We start from the raw sequence: 14428 nt of genomic DNA on the forward strand, positions 1-14428 counted from the left end.
GATGGGGGGCTGCTGACATATTACTGTGGCTCTTTAGCAATGTACATTGGTAAATGCTGGCTCCTTCTCCAGCTCAGGTTGGCCACCCTTGCCCTAGGAAATGGCAGTTGAAGCGTGAAGGGACATATGAATCTTTAGCGCATCTGGCACGTAAATATTTTGTGACGCAGGCTACAACAATGCCATGCAAATGCCTGTTCTCAGTTTTAGGTGACATTATAACCAAGAAGCAGTCAGCATTATCTCCTGTAAATTCTCACCAAATTTGGTTGCCTGAGTGATTGGCTGAAGTAGGACTGAGTGGACTTGTAGGCTCTAAAGTTTTATATTGTTTTATTTGTCAATGCAGTTATTTTTTGTACATAATTCTACATTTGTAAGTTCAACTTTCATGATAAAGAGATTGCACTACAGTACTTGTAGAGGTGAATTGAAAAATACTATTTCTTTTGTTTTTCACAGTGCAAATATTTGTAATCAAAAATAAACACAAAGTGCGCACTGTACACTTTGTATTCTGTGTTGTAATTGAAATCAATATATTTGAAAATGTAGAAAACATCCAAAATATTTAAATAAATGATATTCCATTATTGTTTAACAACGCAATTAATGGTGATTAATTTTTGTAATCATTTGACAGACCTAATTAGAAAGAATACCTAGCACTTTACCAACGTTAACTATCCCAACAACCCTATGTGACAAGTAAGTAAGTCCTGTCCTCGTATAGATGAAGAAACTGAGACAGAGAGATTAAGTGACTTGCCCAAAGCCACTGAGAGAGCCAGTGTCGGAGAACCAGAATTAACACGCAGGAGTTCCTGGCTCCCAGTCCTATGTCCAGACCTCTGAACCATGCTTCCCTCTCAAATCATCTTGAACCCTCATTGTTTCCAAGCTCCTATGCATGAAATGGATCATCTTCCACAGCTTTGATGTCAATATTTCCCTGGGCTTCTGCTGTTCCTTGAGTAAATATGGATAGATCTATCCCAGAAACACTGCGAGTAGTTACTGCTGTCAGCGATGACTGATCCCTCTGTCTAGTCCCAGCGATGATGGCTCTTGAAGTGTGTATATTGATCCCAAGCTTGCCATAGTCATGATGTGGAACATCAACTAGTTTGGAGTGTATTATGAGCCGAGTTGCATCACAAATACCTTAATAGCACAAGTGGGTCACACAGTCATGCAAACCGCACCTCTCTGGCTGTTCCGCTTCCTTTTAACATGCACATTCTGTAATGCTGCACCACTGTGCTTAACACACTTTTTTTAACCTCCTAAAATGAGGATGAAATGAAAAAAAAAAAAAACCAGAAAAAGAATCCTATTTGTCAAAGAAAATAATGGCTCAGTGATTGCGGTGAAACAGAGATATTGTTACTTAGTGATAATAAGAGAAAAAAACGTTGTCGGAATGATAAGGCCATTTCTGCTGTCTCCCCAAGTGATACTATCTCTGCTACCACAAGTCCCAGAATATTGTTAGGATATTTCATGAAGTGTCTTAGGCAGAATAAACAGACCAAGCTTATAGTTAACCCACTCCACCTCCAGCCCTCCTCCCGCTGCACACGGCAGCCTCTGCTTTAATATCATTGTCGTGCTGGTTTGTGTTCCCCAGTGCTTCTCTCCCACTTCATCCTAAATGTGTTGCTGCTCCATGCTTAGCAGATGAGGCCCCTTTCTCTGATAAGCAGCCCAACTTTGTCTTGCAATAGGTCCTCAGCGAGCCTGCCGATCACATCTTGGAAATGTTGTTAAAAGTGCCAGTGAAATGAGGTGTGGGGAGGGGAAGTAATAACACTGAAACAAGGATACAGGGATCCGCTGAAAATCTGCTGGCCCAAGGCCTGATGTTCTTGTAGAGCTTGGAGATAAAGCTGCTTACCCTTATACTAAGAGGCTGAGATTTTCCTCTCATGCCAGCTTGACACCTGAGTGCCGTCAGTGGAGTAACTCCAGATTTATACCTGTGTGAGAGGAGACTCAGACCCTATCCTAGTCTTGTGCACCCGTCTGTGATGTGTGTGTGAGTCTCATGTATATTTGCCTGATGATCACCACTGCAAAGTCAATATCTGTCCACAAAGTGGTAAGCTAAGGAGTTATGTCCTGTCCTAAGCGTAGGGGAAATTGTGTCTCAGATACTGCAATGTAACTCCTGGCAGATGTTCACTTTTTAACAGTGACCCCAGTATATGAGGATGATGATGATGATGATGATTATAATAATAATATTTCTATAAACATAGAAGTTTGTCTTCATGAAGGGTCCAAAAGCATTTTACAGACTTCAGGCTTGAATCTGAGTTCAAAGGAGTTGATCCTGACTTAAGTGAGAATACTTAGACTAGACAGTATCTGTCTAACAACCTCCACCATAGGGTGATCAACTGTGATTGAACTTGGGACCTTCAGCACAGCCTTCTACCAGTTGAGCTAACTCCATTAGCTGATAGCAATAGCAGGATCTTATTCTTGTAGGCCTAACTTGACATGAGTAAGTTAACATAAGTAAGACCTCATTTCTCAGTGGGCATGACTGGAGAGGTGAATGGAAGATTAAGTCCTAAATCAGAGTATAACAAGCATTAGGCTGGAGTCGGACTAGCTAAGATAAGCAGGAACACCCTGGTACTAGGGACAATGGATAAGATAAATGGAATGTATCAGGTTATATTGGAACAGCACATGGACCGAGTATGCTGTACGTGGATTGGTTCCTGAAAAGTAACAGAGCCAATCACGAAGTGCATAATGCAGTGTATAGTCAGGAATGCAGGTGTTAGTAAAGATGTAGATAAAGAAAAGTTTTGCTGTGTAACTTTGGATTTGTGATATCCCCTGTATCCACCCTCTGTCTGAGGGTGGCCAGCTTGGGCATGGTGTTGCTGTGTGTCATATAAAGGTATTTGAGTGATGAATTCCAAAGTCAAACTGAAGTTTTGGGAACCAAGTGGAAGAGGGTCTCAGAGGAACCCAACAAACCTCTGTATGGACCAACCACCAGAGAGAGGACATGACACACTTTCCCCAAGAGGTACATGCCTGACTAATGTTTATTCCACCCTACTGTAGAACGTTATCTAAGGAACAAATGAAAGACCAAATCCAGGGACCTACATCTGCTTGGCATGTCTCAGGGTTGGACTTTCAGCTATTAATAAAGATATGCCATTGCCATCAAAATAAGGACCACATTCTTCCGTTCTGCCCACTAAGTTATGTCATACCAAGGAAAGCTAAGGAAAGGGAAAATCATGCTGGCTATTCTGCAAATCTTGATCAAATCCTTTATTCAGAGAAAGCCTTTCCAAAGGCTAGGGAGGCGGAGGGGGAAACATGCTCTGAAAGAGGTGTGACACGAATATCTGCTTGCAAACAAAATGCAGCCTATTGCTTCCTCCACCATTGAAATGCAGCCATCTCTGGGGTGTAACACAGAAGCTACTTAACAGCACTGTAAGCAACAGTTTAGAGCAAGAAGGGCCCATGCGTATGTATATCTACGATGTATGTTTATTAATTTATAAAATGCCTTTCACCCCTTCTTTCAAAACCACGACTGAAGCTGCAGGAATAAAGATGATCATAGCTCCAGAAATTCCCCAAGAAGAGTGAAGTCAAAATCTTTGGAGTGAAAGTCTGTGGAGAAAACAGAGTTTCTTTTTTTTTAAAGTCAATATTTGAGGCACACCTTGTGAGTTGTGCAGCTGTTGTGGTAAGTATATCAAATACAATGAATCCCCAGATTATCAGCTTTGAAGGCATTAGCTGTTGGAGGAAAACATCCATCCCCAACCTGTAGAATTAGAAAAGGCTAGAGAAAAAAAAAAAAAGTCTTGTGAAACAGTGAAAAAATCCCTAACAATCCATCTGAATAAATAGGGCACAAAGTGTCGGCATTCCTATTAGTGTCTGTCGGTCTCGCTTGTGTGCCTGGTTCTTTTTCCTCACAGCTATTACCTGCTCTGAAATCAAGCTGACAGAGAACTACATAGCTAATCAGGATGGGGGGCAGATGCTCTCTTCAAACGTCTCCTTAAATTCCTAGCTAGAGTCATCCATCTCCTCTTAGGCTCTCTTTTGTATCTTCCTGGGGCCCTTATAGAAAACGGTCTTTTGTGTGGAGTATAACAGCTGGCAAATGCTGATTTTAAGTGTGTTCCTACCTTTGTGGATTGATCATAAAAAGATCAAAGGTAAATAATCTCCCTGGTGCTCTTTTGAAAAGAAGCTAATCAAGTTTGGGGGGGAGAGAGGGGAGGGGTTTAGATTTTTAAAAAATGATTTCATTGTTATAAGTTGGAACATTTTATCCCACCCCTCCCCACACTCCATTTCTCCTTTACTTGCGATTTCCTTGTTATCCTTCTGCAATTTTATTTTATTTTTCATTTAAATAAATACTTCAGTTCTCCAGCCAACATAAGGGAGGGACTCCTAAGCAATCCTACAACACCACCACATTCAAAATAGAGATGGGTATGAACCAAGCATCCCCTCATTCCTATCTGAACACCTCCAAACTCTGGAGAAGCCTATATCCAGGTTCAAAAAGTGGATCCAAGCTTCACAGCTGGTTTATTTCTTTGTAAGGGACAGGTGCAAAATCCCAGGAACAAACACAGCTCCAAACTTAGTGGAAAGTTTGAATCTGTACTCAGATCCAAACTTTGCCACTTAGGTCAATATCCCATTCAAATACACATGAAAAAGTAAAAAAGTTAGCAACAACACTTCAGCCACAAGGCCATCTCCCCAGTCCCAAAGGAAAAGGCAGAGTAAGCCAAACAGCAACTGCTTTGTTCTTATATAGCATTATAGCCACTTACAGTCTGCAAATATGCACGACACTCTGGTCTCTGTTGGATTTGACAGGCGCTGTCCAAACTCCAGCAGTCGGCCTTGAATATTGATAGGAGAGTTTTAGTCGAAGCATTCCCATAAAAACAAGACAACGAAAAACAGGAAAAAAAAAACATTAGAAAGGGGTCACGGCTGGATTTGCTGAACAAATGAGCTCTCTTGTGACTAGGAGATCTCATCAAACTCCTCTCAGTTTTGTTATAGGAAGCAGCATAAGACAATGGCTGACCTTCAAGTACAGCGTGGGAACATGCAGGCTGATGCTCAACAAGAAAAGCCCACCTAGAAGGGTATAATCATAAATTCCCGTAGGAGATCTTTTCCATACCGGTGCTTAATCTCGCCTACAGTATAGTTGTACACACATTTCAAATATATCGACTGCACAGCTACTTTCCAATAAGGCCCCAAACATATTGTAGGCTGTTACTGCAATATGGATTGATTTTGCAGGGTGGGGGGTGAGGGGAGGGGGAGAGGGGGAGGATGGAGGGCTTTACTGGCCTGCAATATATTTCTGGGTTATTTGGTGTACAGACGTCTTCCTTTAACAGATCTGGGCATTGTTGTTATTGCAGTAGCACTATGAGGTCCCACCAAAGGCCAGGGCCCCATTGTGCTAGGTGCTGTACAAACAGGACGAGAGAGGCCCCGTACCAAAGAGTTTACCATCTAGACAAGAGAAAGGGTGGGAGAAAGGGGACATTATTATCCCAGTTTTACAGATGGGAAGCTGAGACCCAGAGACATTCAGAAGAGATTTTCAAAGTGACCTAAGGTGTTTTTAATAGGAATTAGGCTTCCAAATCCCTTAGGCAACTTTGAAAATCCCACCCTAAGTGAGCTGGTCAAGGTCACAGAGAGAGTCTGTGGCAGAGCTGAGTCATGAACCCACAAACCTAAGACCCAGTCCAGGGCCTTAAGCATAAGACCATTGAAGTCCTTTTGAGAGAGGCCGTTGACTTTGAAGTCAATGGGGATCTACCTGCTTGGACCCAGTTATAGGATCAGACGCTGATTTCTATCAAATCTAGACACAAACGCCTGTGGCTCCAGCCCAGAAGCACTCAAGGTCCACTTCCATTTCAGAAGGCTTGCATTGCCATGGCGAGTGGAATAGTGACAACCAGGAAGCTGAATCCATTTCTTCGCAAGGAGTGGATATTTCCAAACAGCAGGCTGGCTGAGCCTCTCTCTCAAAGATTTTTTATCTACCTGTACTCACTGTAGACCTAAACGAGATACATCACTGTACAATTAAAAGTTAAACCCCGTGCCCATCAGTGCTGGATCTGACAGGGACACATGTCTAACTTTATTACCATGGTTTTGTATTTTTTCAGCCTCACCCTACAAACAGGTCACAGTTTTGATTTATATTTTGCCATCTGAAATGCATAAAAGATACGGCGCTTTTGCTTCCCCATTAATCTTCTGAGGGTTTGTTTGAAATTTTATTGAAGGTGACATGACAAATTACTGCCGGAGTCAATCTGTTCTTCAAGAGGGAGTCATTTAAAAATAAAAGAAGAACAGAAAAGAAACGGGTGAATGGGGGGGTGGGGGGGAAGGATGCACTAATGCAGAGTAAATGGCCTCTCTGAATATGTGCTTCAGTTCATATGCCAATGGAGCATCCTTTCAAAGGCAGCGCTGCCGGAATGAGAATGGCAGGCCAATTACCCACACGGCAGGTTCATAGATTCAGAGATAGCAGGGCCTCAAAAGACCAGTTGGGCCATTCAGGAGAGTAAGACTCCTGCATTTATTTTTTTGGCAGAATGGCTCACTACATCATCCTCAGCTGAGGCTGTCTGCAACCTATTCTAGAATCTGTGTAGTGACTGCTTCAGCCACATCCTCCGGGAGCCTATTTAACTGCCCAGTTGTTCCAACTGCCGAGAACATATTCCTGCTGTTTCTAGTCAAAAAAACTTTTCCACAGGGGCTGTTGCTGTTTTGTGAGGCTGAGAGCTAAGGTAGGAGCATGGTGGGTGTATCTACAAATATTCTGGATGTTATTCTGATGTATGTTGTCATGTGACATGTCTCGAAAGCTCATCTTTCCTCGTGCGTTTATGCCGTGATCCACTGACTTTAATGGGAGTTTGATGGCACTAGGTACTTTGCAGAATCAAGCCCCAAATAAACCCTGTCTCAGAAAAGTGTGTCCATTTAAGATAGCTGAGAAGGTACAACTATCCCCCTACAGCTTGTATTCTGTCAGGAATGCGCAGCAGAGATGGCAAAGGGCCTCTAAGAGTATGTGTTCACTGCAGAGTTAACGGGGGTGATTGACACTCATGTTTGAGCACCCAGCTTAGCCCTGGCCTGGGTCTGAGCAGCCATATTGCAAATCCATGCTTGAGTTACCCTGTTCTCACTGATGCTGCACTCACCCGTATGCATTGCTAGGACTTCTGAGGTTATATCCTATTGGTTCCTTGTGCTGCCGTACGCTGATCTGATCTGTGAGTCTTTCCCAATGAATTGTGGGAGAAGTTTTCTGTCTTTCTGGACAATATGGGGGAATTGTGGGAAGGCACTGGAGGATGCAAGTTGTTTAGTCTGTGTCTCACCGCCGAATGGACCAATAGCAGCTCAAGTGGAAGTGGCACCTGAGGTCTAACCCACCCCCCAGCTGGGTCAGATAGCCTAGTTGAAAGCACCCACAAAACTCAGGTGAGAGAGATATGTTTGTAGATGGGACAGGGGCAACACCCAGGTAAGAGCTTAGGCTAAATCTGCGGTGAAGACAGACCATTAATCTTGTCGGTCCATTTTGCACTCTTGGGCACTGTTTCTAGGATCTACTGTGCTGAGGTCAGCCAGGTGAAGTGAACCATGAGTGAAGTCTGTTAACCTGTTATGCAAGGTGAGATGAGACTAAAAAGGAAGTCTGCATCAGAGAGATGTCTGTGCATGTATTATTGGAGATCCAGTGTTCTGCTGCCTTAAAATATGGAGACGACAATGGATTTATCATCCCTCTGATAAAAGGGATCCATTAGAGCACCCCATCTCTGCCCCTGCAGCAACTCATGCCATGATTCTTAGAGATAAATAGCAATAATAAAAAGCTACAGTATTCAAAATGGTGTATTTGTTTCCTTTTGCTGTTTTATTAATTCAACTAGCTGCTAAGTAACTCAAGCACCGTTTGCCTCAACCTCTCACCCAATGGCAACTTAATTAATTGTTAAGTGCCTAGGATCAGAGGCCTCCTGAGCATTGTCTGTTTTGGAAGAAGCGGGAATACCAAGGAGCTTGCCACGGAGCTCTCTTTGTATGTGGCATCTCAATAACTCACTCAAGTGTTTGACTATCTAGCAATCAGGTGGCCACTCGTTGAAAGCAAGAGTTGACAATGAAAAAACCTTGCATTTTTCTCCTCACTGGGATATGTATAGAGCGGGACAAATAGTACAAAAAGCATTTGTTGAGAACTTTATTCAAATCATTTTGAGGTATTAGGTGATTAAATATTTGACCTGTACAGTTCAAATGTATGTACATGTTAATAAGGGACAAGGTAGTAGAAAATAAGGCCCTATAGATGTAGAGATCGAGGGGTGAGAAGTTGGTGCAATGGTGGCATTTTACACCCATTGGGTGCAGAGATAAAGGACTACACAAGGTGCAAGGCAGTGGAGAACCAGGCCCAAAGTTTGTGAGACAAGCACTCTGAAGAAAGAAGGTACATGGCAAAGGTTTGGATAGAGCAGGTATCTCCTGTGACCTCATGGACTGAGATCCCAGTCATTAGTCAGCTGTAACACAAATCTACCCCAAACACTTTCATAAAAGCAAAAGATACTTCCATTATAGCTGATGACTTTTGACTTCTTTTCGTGAGGTGAAAGAAGGCATGGGGCTTTTGGCTCCTATCACAACACACTCAAGATGTGCAGGTGAGTTGGTATAATCAGATTAATGAATGCATTTAAGTTCCCTTTGAAAAAAGACAAAGCTCTATAGTAAGCGTTAAATATGATTATTAATAATATTCACACTTTGCTACATGTTACGTCTCCTACATATTTTAAGATGTTGGAAGGGGAGTTTATTTACACAAGGAATAATGCCCCTGGTATTTGCTTCCATATCTAGTTTCTGCAGACAGAAAACTATCTTCTTGTTGCAAATATAAGGATATTTATCTGCATGAACAACCATTTTCACCACCTCACCAGGGCCAAATTCAGAAACACTTGTGAAAATCTTTGATTTCACACATGTCCTGGTGAAGCAAATATAAGCTGAATCATGCACAGCTCTGGGTAACATGTTTTTGCACTTTTGGTCTGAACTGGTCCTACAGGCAGGTTCATACGGTGAATTTATACTAGAGACACAGCCATTCTGAAGAACATGAATTTGTGTTAATTTAGTATTGGAATCCTTATCTAGAGACAAGTCATTTCAAGTGTGACCTTGCACTTCCTCCTCCATTTACTGACAATATAAGTCAAGGATATTGCTATTGCACACAGAATTGTTTGTTACAAAATTACAGCTGCAAATTATTATTTCCATTTAGACTTTATTTACTGGGAAAATAAAATGTGGCAGAACATGCAATTTTATAACAAGCAGAATCTAACAATTCTTTTAATCACTTAGCCAGCCTTTCCAGGTGCATCTAGGCAGAATGCACCTGCCGTACTGCTGAATTTTCCATATACAATATGTCCAGATAGAAAACACCTACTATTTTAGATACACTTACGGTAGAATGTACCTGCTGTGCTAGTGAACATACCAGGTGCACCCAAGTGGAAGGGGATTGGCATGCCACTAAAGTACAGTACATACAGGTAGAGCAAACCTGGGGTACTGCCAAACATTCCCTATATATGGGATTAGGATATACCTTTTAAACTCCTGGATGCTCTGGAGTTGTTCTAGCAACAAAGCTATTCTAGGTACATCCATGTTGCACACACCTGTTATGCTGCTAATGTTCCAGGGATGTCCCATTAGAACACACCCATTATGCTGCCAGATGGTCTAAGTACCTTCCAACAGTCCATTGGTTTCAATGGAATGCTAATAGTTTGACAGCAGCCCAGCAGTTGTGGTGAGCTTCTGGCAATGAAGGAGTTAAACCTACAGTCAGCTGCAGAATGGCAGGCTGGGATGTGATTTGGGCATACCTGTGCCGGAGTGACATAACAGAAGCAGCATTTGCTCGGGAGGAGGTATGTGTTTTTGCCCAGTTGGCTGGAGAAGTGAGTGATCTAGAGCAGACAGAGCGAGCATGGAAGGCATGACTTCTCTCGTTCCAGGGCAGCTACTGTTCTGGGTTTAGGGGAGAAGTTCTGTATCTTAAGGCATTCAGCACAGGGTGTGGAAATGCTGGGATAGCAGCTGGCTGAGGGGCTAGCTCACTTAGTACCAGTTCATATAGGAGCCATCTGTGCTAGAGAAAATCATCAACAATAAAGGCCAAGTCCAGGGGCATTTGTCTGAAAATCTGAACAAAACAGCAACGATTTGACCTCCCCACAAAGTGGCTGAGCCCGGTGAAAAAGCAGAACGGAAAAACAGGGACCCACTGAGATGAGGGTCAGGGTGAGGATCTGAATGGGACTCAGTCCAACATCCATCCTGGGCAGACACCTTACTAGCACTCTCCTTTTGCTGGATCTTTTTCCTTCCTGGTTTGTCTCCTTATCTTCCTCCTTCTACTTTTACATTTATGATGATTGAATGTAACACACAAGCCATCCCTTTACTGTCCTTTCTGCTCTATACTCTCCACTCTTGCATTCCTTATGGCCATTAACGTCATTTTGGGAATACAGGTTGAGTGAAAGCTGGGATACCAGAAACAGACTCCAAATGACCCAACAGGCTCCAGGAGCCGGTTTACCCACTGAAGGGCTGAAAACAGTTTCCTCACTCCTTTCTGACCAAAACCTGCCTTTGTGAGCTAACAGCAAGCAAAGCCTGATAAGGAAGCCTCTTCACAGTAGCCTGGCATCTCCCATTGTTCCAAATATCTCCTCTCTGCTCTTTCAAATCCTTCAGTTCTTTTTCCAAGGCTCTTACAGTGACCTCCTTACAGACCACATCTCCCACACCGCCCTGTGGTGAGTTAAGATCCCGTCTCTGCTACGTGTCTGCCGTGGAGTGCAGACTGTAATCTTCTAGAGGCATCAACAGTTTTCTCTGTCCCCTGCCAGTCTGCTAGTCTAGTTCTACCTTGTTTTATTTGCTCTGTTGAGGGGAAAAGAAGTTGAAAGTCTGAGAATTTGCATGAATTTAAAGCTGGATATAAGGATGCACACCCACTTGCCTATCTAATATCTGCCCCAGACAGCAGCTTGGTGTTTCAGAACTAGCAACTCTGGCATAAAGAGCAAGCCAGGCACTTACAAAGGGGAATGTTATCAAAGGATATGGCCCCTGTTTCCCGCCAAAATATGAGTTACTTGGGAATGCATCCATTACTTATTCCCCTCATCCCCCTAATAAATGCAGACAGGAAGTCTTTTAGAGGAACAGTTGATGTCTTTGGAGAGGGTCCTTTCATTCTATGTTTCTATCTGAAATGCATTCCAAAGGAGATACACAACTTCAGCCACAGCAACGGAGCTGGGAACCATACAAGAGTATGGGGACAGCGAAAGGGGGTTGCCAAAGACCTATGCACAGTATAGAGGACCTTGCACCATTGAGTTCAAATCCATGCTCCTGCAAAGTTTAAGGATATTTAGGTCACATTTTTGGTTTACCCATTATATAGATGGGGAGCATCTGCCAAGTCCAGATTTGGTTCCAAATTTCCTCAAAGTTCAGGCACATTCAAATCCGAGTGATTCATTTGAGCTCATGTCTAATTCGCACAACTGTTGATAATGCCCATGTAAAATGTAGTGAGTGAAATCACCCTTTCTTGTGAATAGGAACTAGGGGACAGATTTTCAAGAGCGCTCCCTTTTAGACACCTGGTTTTCAAAAGCGCTCAGCACCCAAGGAGCACCTACCATTTTTCTGGAACTTCTGATTTCTGCATGCATAACTCCTAACCCCTGGTACCCAAGAGAGTACCTGTCACAAAGTGTTATATGTAAAACCAGCAAGAAATTCACATACTATCTATTCTCACCAGCAATGCCACACAGGTTGCCCTCTTTAGAAGACACAGGTACATGAGACATACTCCCTGAAAAATACAGTCTCCTGGTGGGGCGTGTGCAGGCAAAGGATTTTGTGACTGGAGAGCAACTATTACAACTGCCCTTCTCCCCTTCTGCTTGCTTACTCCCTCTCTTTTTTTAAAAAAGAAGAGCAGCAGCAAGATCCTATGGACAGCTCTTCTCCTCTCACTATCCACTTGACTCAACACAGGCCATGCTCTTGAGGCTTGTTAGGGAAGGAAAAAAATTCCACCACTGTTTTCTTCCTCCACTTTCTTCTTTTTTTGATTAAAGAAAAGCAAGCAGCCCCCTCCTCCCTACTCTTTGGCTTGCTCCACTATCTTCCCAGCTGGCAGATGCTCCAACATTCCTTGCACGTAAGTGTTTTGCTTCAAAAGTTAGGAGACGAGAGGGAGAAAGAGAGAGAACCACATTGTACAGTCCCTGTTGATAAGGTTCAAAGCAGAGACGCCTCAGAAGCACATGCAGTTGCTTGTTTGCGCTCTTTAAAAAAAAGAGAGCTAAATTCTACGGTAGACATTGCTTTCTCTTGCTGCCATTATCTATCCCTCACACAAGCTAGAGGTAGGGGGAAGGTAGAAATTATCCTGTTTACCTGGCATTATTTTTACCCCCACCCACTCCTTGAAATGTCAGCTCTAAACTGCTTTGCACTCCCATCTTTTCAATGGCATTTGTAAAGAGGAAAAGAAAAAATCCTGCACATGAGGTTTATTTATTATTTTAACACACACACACACCTATATATAAAGCTACAATAAAACCAGCTGGGGCTGCCTGAGAAAAAACCCTACCTACCTTCTCTTGCCTTAACATTTTCCCCCACCTTGTAGTTCTCTGGAGTGTGTTTTTCCTTTTGCCCTTAGTACCTCCCTGTGATTTTCCCCTTCTAATCTAGCACTGGAGTGGCAAGTGAGTGATGCTACATTATTACTCATGTGGGGAATCCAGCCAAGAATTTCTAGGCATAGCAAAATACTCAGAACCATCTGTCTGTTTTGCTAGAGGAGAAATAGGCAAAAACAAATCCTATTAAACTAGCCATTCCAACCTACAGTCACTGGGGACACCAAGATAACACTTCAGTCACTTCCCTGGGATATGTTGGGGTAGAAAGCTCTCCTTTTATTATCTTGAAAGGGGATTTCTAATGGTAGAGAAAGAGGTGTTGGGATCCAGTAAAAGTTAAAGAGACCAGGAAAGATTATCCCCTCACTTCCCAGCTTTTTAATATGCGCATTAATGTACTCAAGATACAATATCTACTCCATAGCCCACGCCCACCCCCCCAAAAGCAATCACCTCAGAGAGCCCAATTTATAACTTTCCTCTCCTTAGGTGGGTGGGCATTTAAGTAGGTACCTTGTGACCTACAGGTGAAAAATGTTAGCTCCCAGATGAAATAGGAGCCTCTCTACCTCGCTCTGAGGTACAAGGTTTGTTAAGATCTAATGTTTTACACCTGTGGCAGGTTAAAACCCAGCCCGAATGTCTTTTCCCCTTTCCTAAGCAATTCAAAGCCTTTCAGCAATAGCTTTGCTTTTGTTTGCTCTTCAGGCGAACCGTGCTGCTTGTGAATGTGCTGTATGCAAAGTGAACACCTGTTCAGATTGTCAAGCCCAGTGGTAATAAGGCTCAGAGTGTCTCATCCCCTTGTAGGTGACGGATTGGGGCAGTTGCTCAGTCCCTTTTGGAGTTTTTCTGAAATACGGCAGCTATAAATCCTCAGCTTAGACAGCCTTTCCTTACTCTCTACAGCATGGCTTCTTGTGGGCTTTTATAGCAAATGACACATTGGAAAAGAGGGGAAGATTATGGCTGGGGAATGTTGGAGAATAGGTAGGAGAGGGGAATTTATCTCAGTGGTAAACAAAGCCTGTTTTCTTTTTTTCCCCTGATTTGTGTCAGGTTAGCCAATGGAGAGGAGTTAAGGATTCAGAGCTCTTCTGAAGATCTGATCTAGTCTTTTTTGACTAAGCCACAAAATGGCCCCTCTGCGATATTTGGATTTTGTGTTTCTCCCTAGACAAAGAACAATTGTCAGTCTGAATGACATGTGGATCAAGAGAAACAATAAACCAAAAAGTGTGCACAAGAAAAGTCTCCATGTGTGTGAGAGAGAGAGCACAGTGTGTGTGTATCACAACCCCACCCCCCTGAAATGTAATGGGGCATAGAAAGCAAGATGGCAACAGTTACATAGCAACATACATCCCATGGGTGGCTTCCCTTTTTAAATCTGAAGCTAGAGATCAGCCAGGGAAGTTCAGATTCAAACTTTATGGTTCTAGCCCATTCTTATAATGGAACAATCGTGGACTGCATATGTGAGCCCACAGCCCATGAGATGTAGATCAGCTTCCAGACAAATCTTCCTGATTCAG

General features: G+C 43.0%; 1 long non-coding RNA gene across 1 annotated transcript; it reads right to left on the bottom strand.

Annotated features, from left to right (window-relative positions):
- Positions 1–3521: 3521 nt before the first annotated feature.
- On the bottom strand, positions 3522–12926 carry LOC140915245 (uncharacterized). Its single transcript, XR_012160111.1, has 3 exons — positions 12843–12926; positions 4845–4916; positions 3522–3654 (listed from the first exon to the last, which is right to left on the bottom strand). It is a non-coding gene; the product is annotated as an uncharacterized LOC140915245 (long non-coding RNA).
- Between the last annotated feature and the right edge of the window lie 1502 nt (positions 12927–14428).

Source organism: Lepidochelys kempii, chromosome 7 (genome assembly GCF_965140285.1).
Source record: "Lepidochelys kempii isolate rLepKem1 chromosome 7, rLepKem1.hap1, whole genome shotgun sequence".
NCBI lineage: Eukaryota > Metazoa > Chordata > Testudines > Cheloniidae > Lepidochelys > Lepidochelys kempii.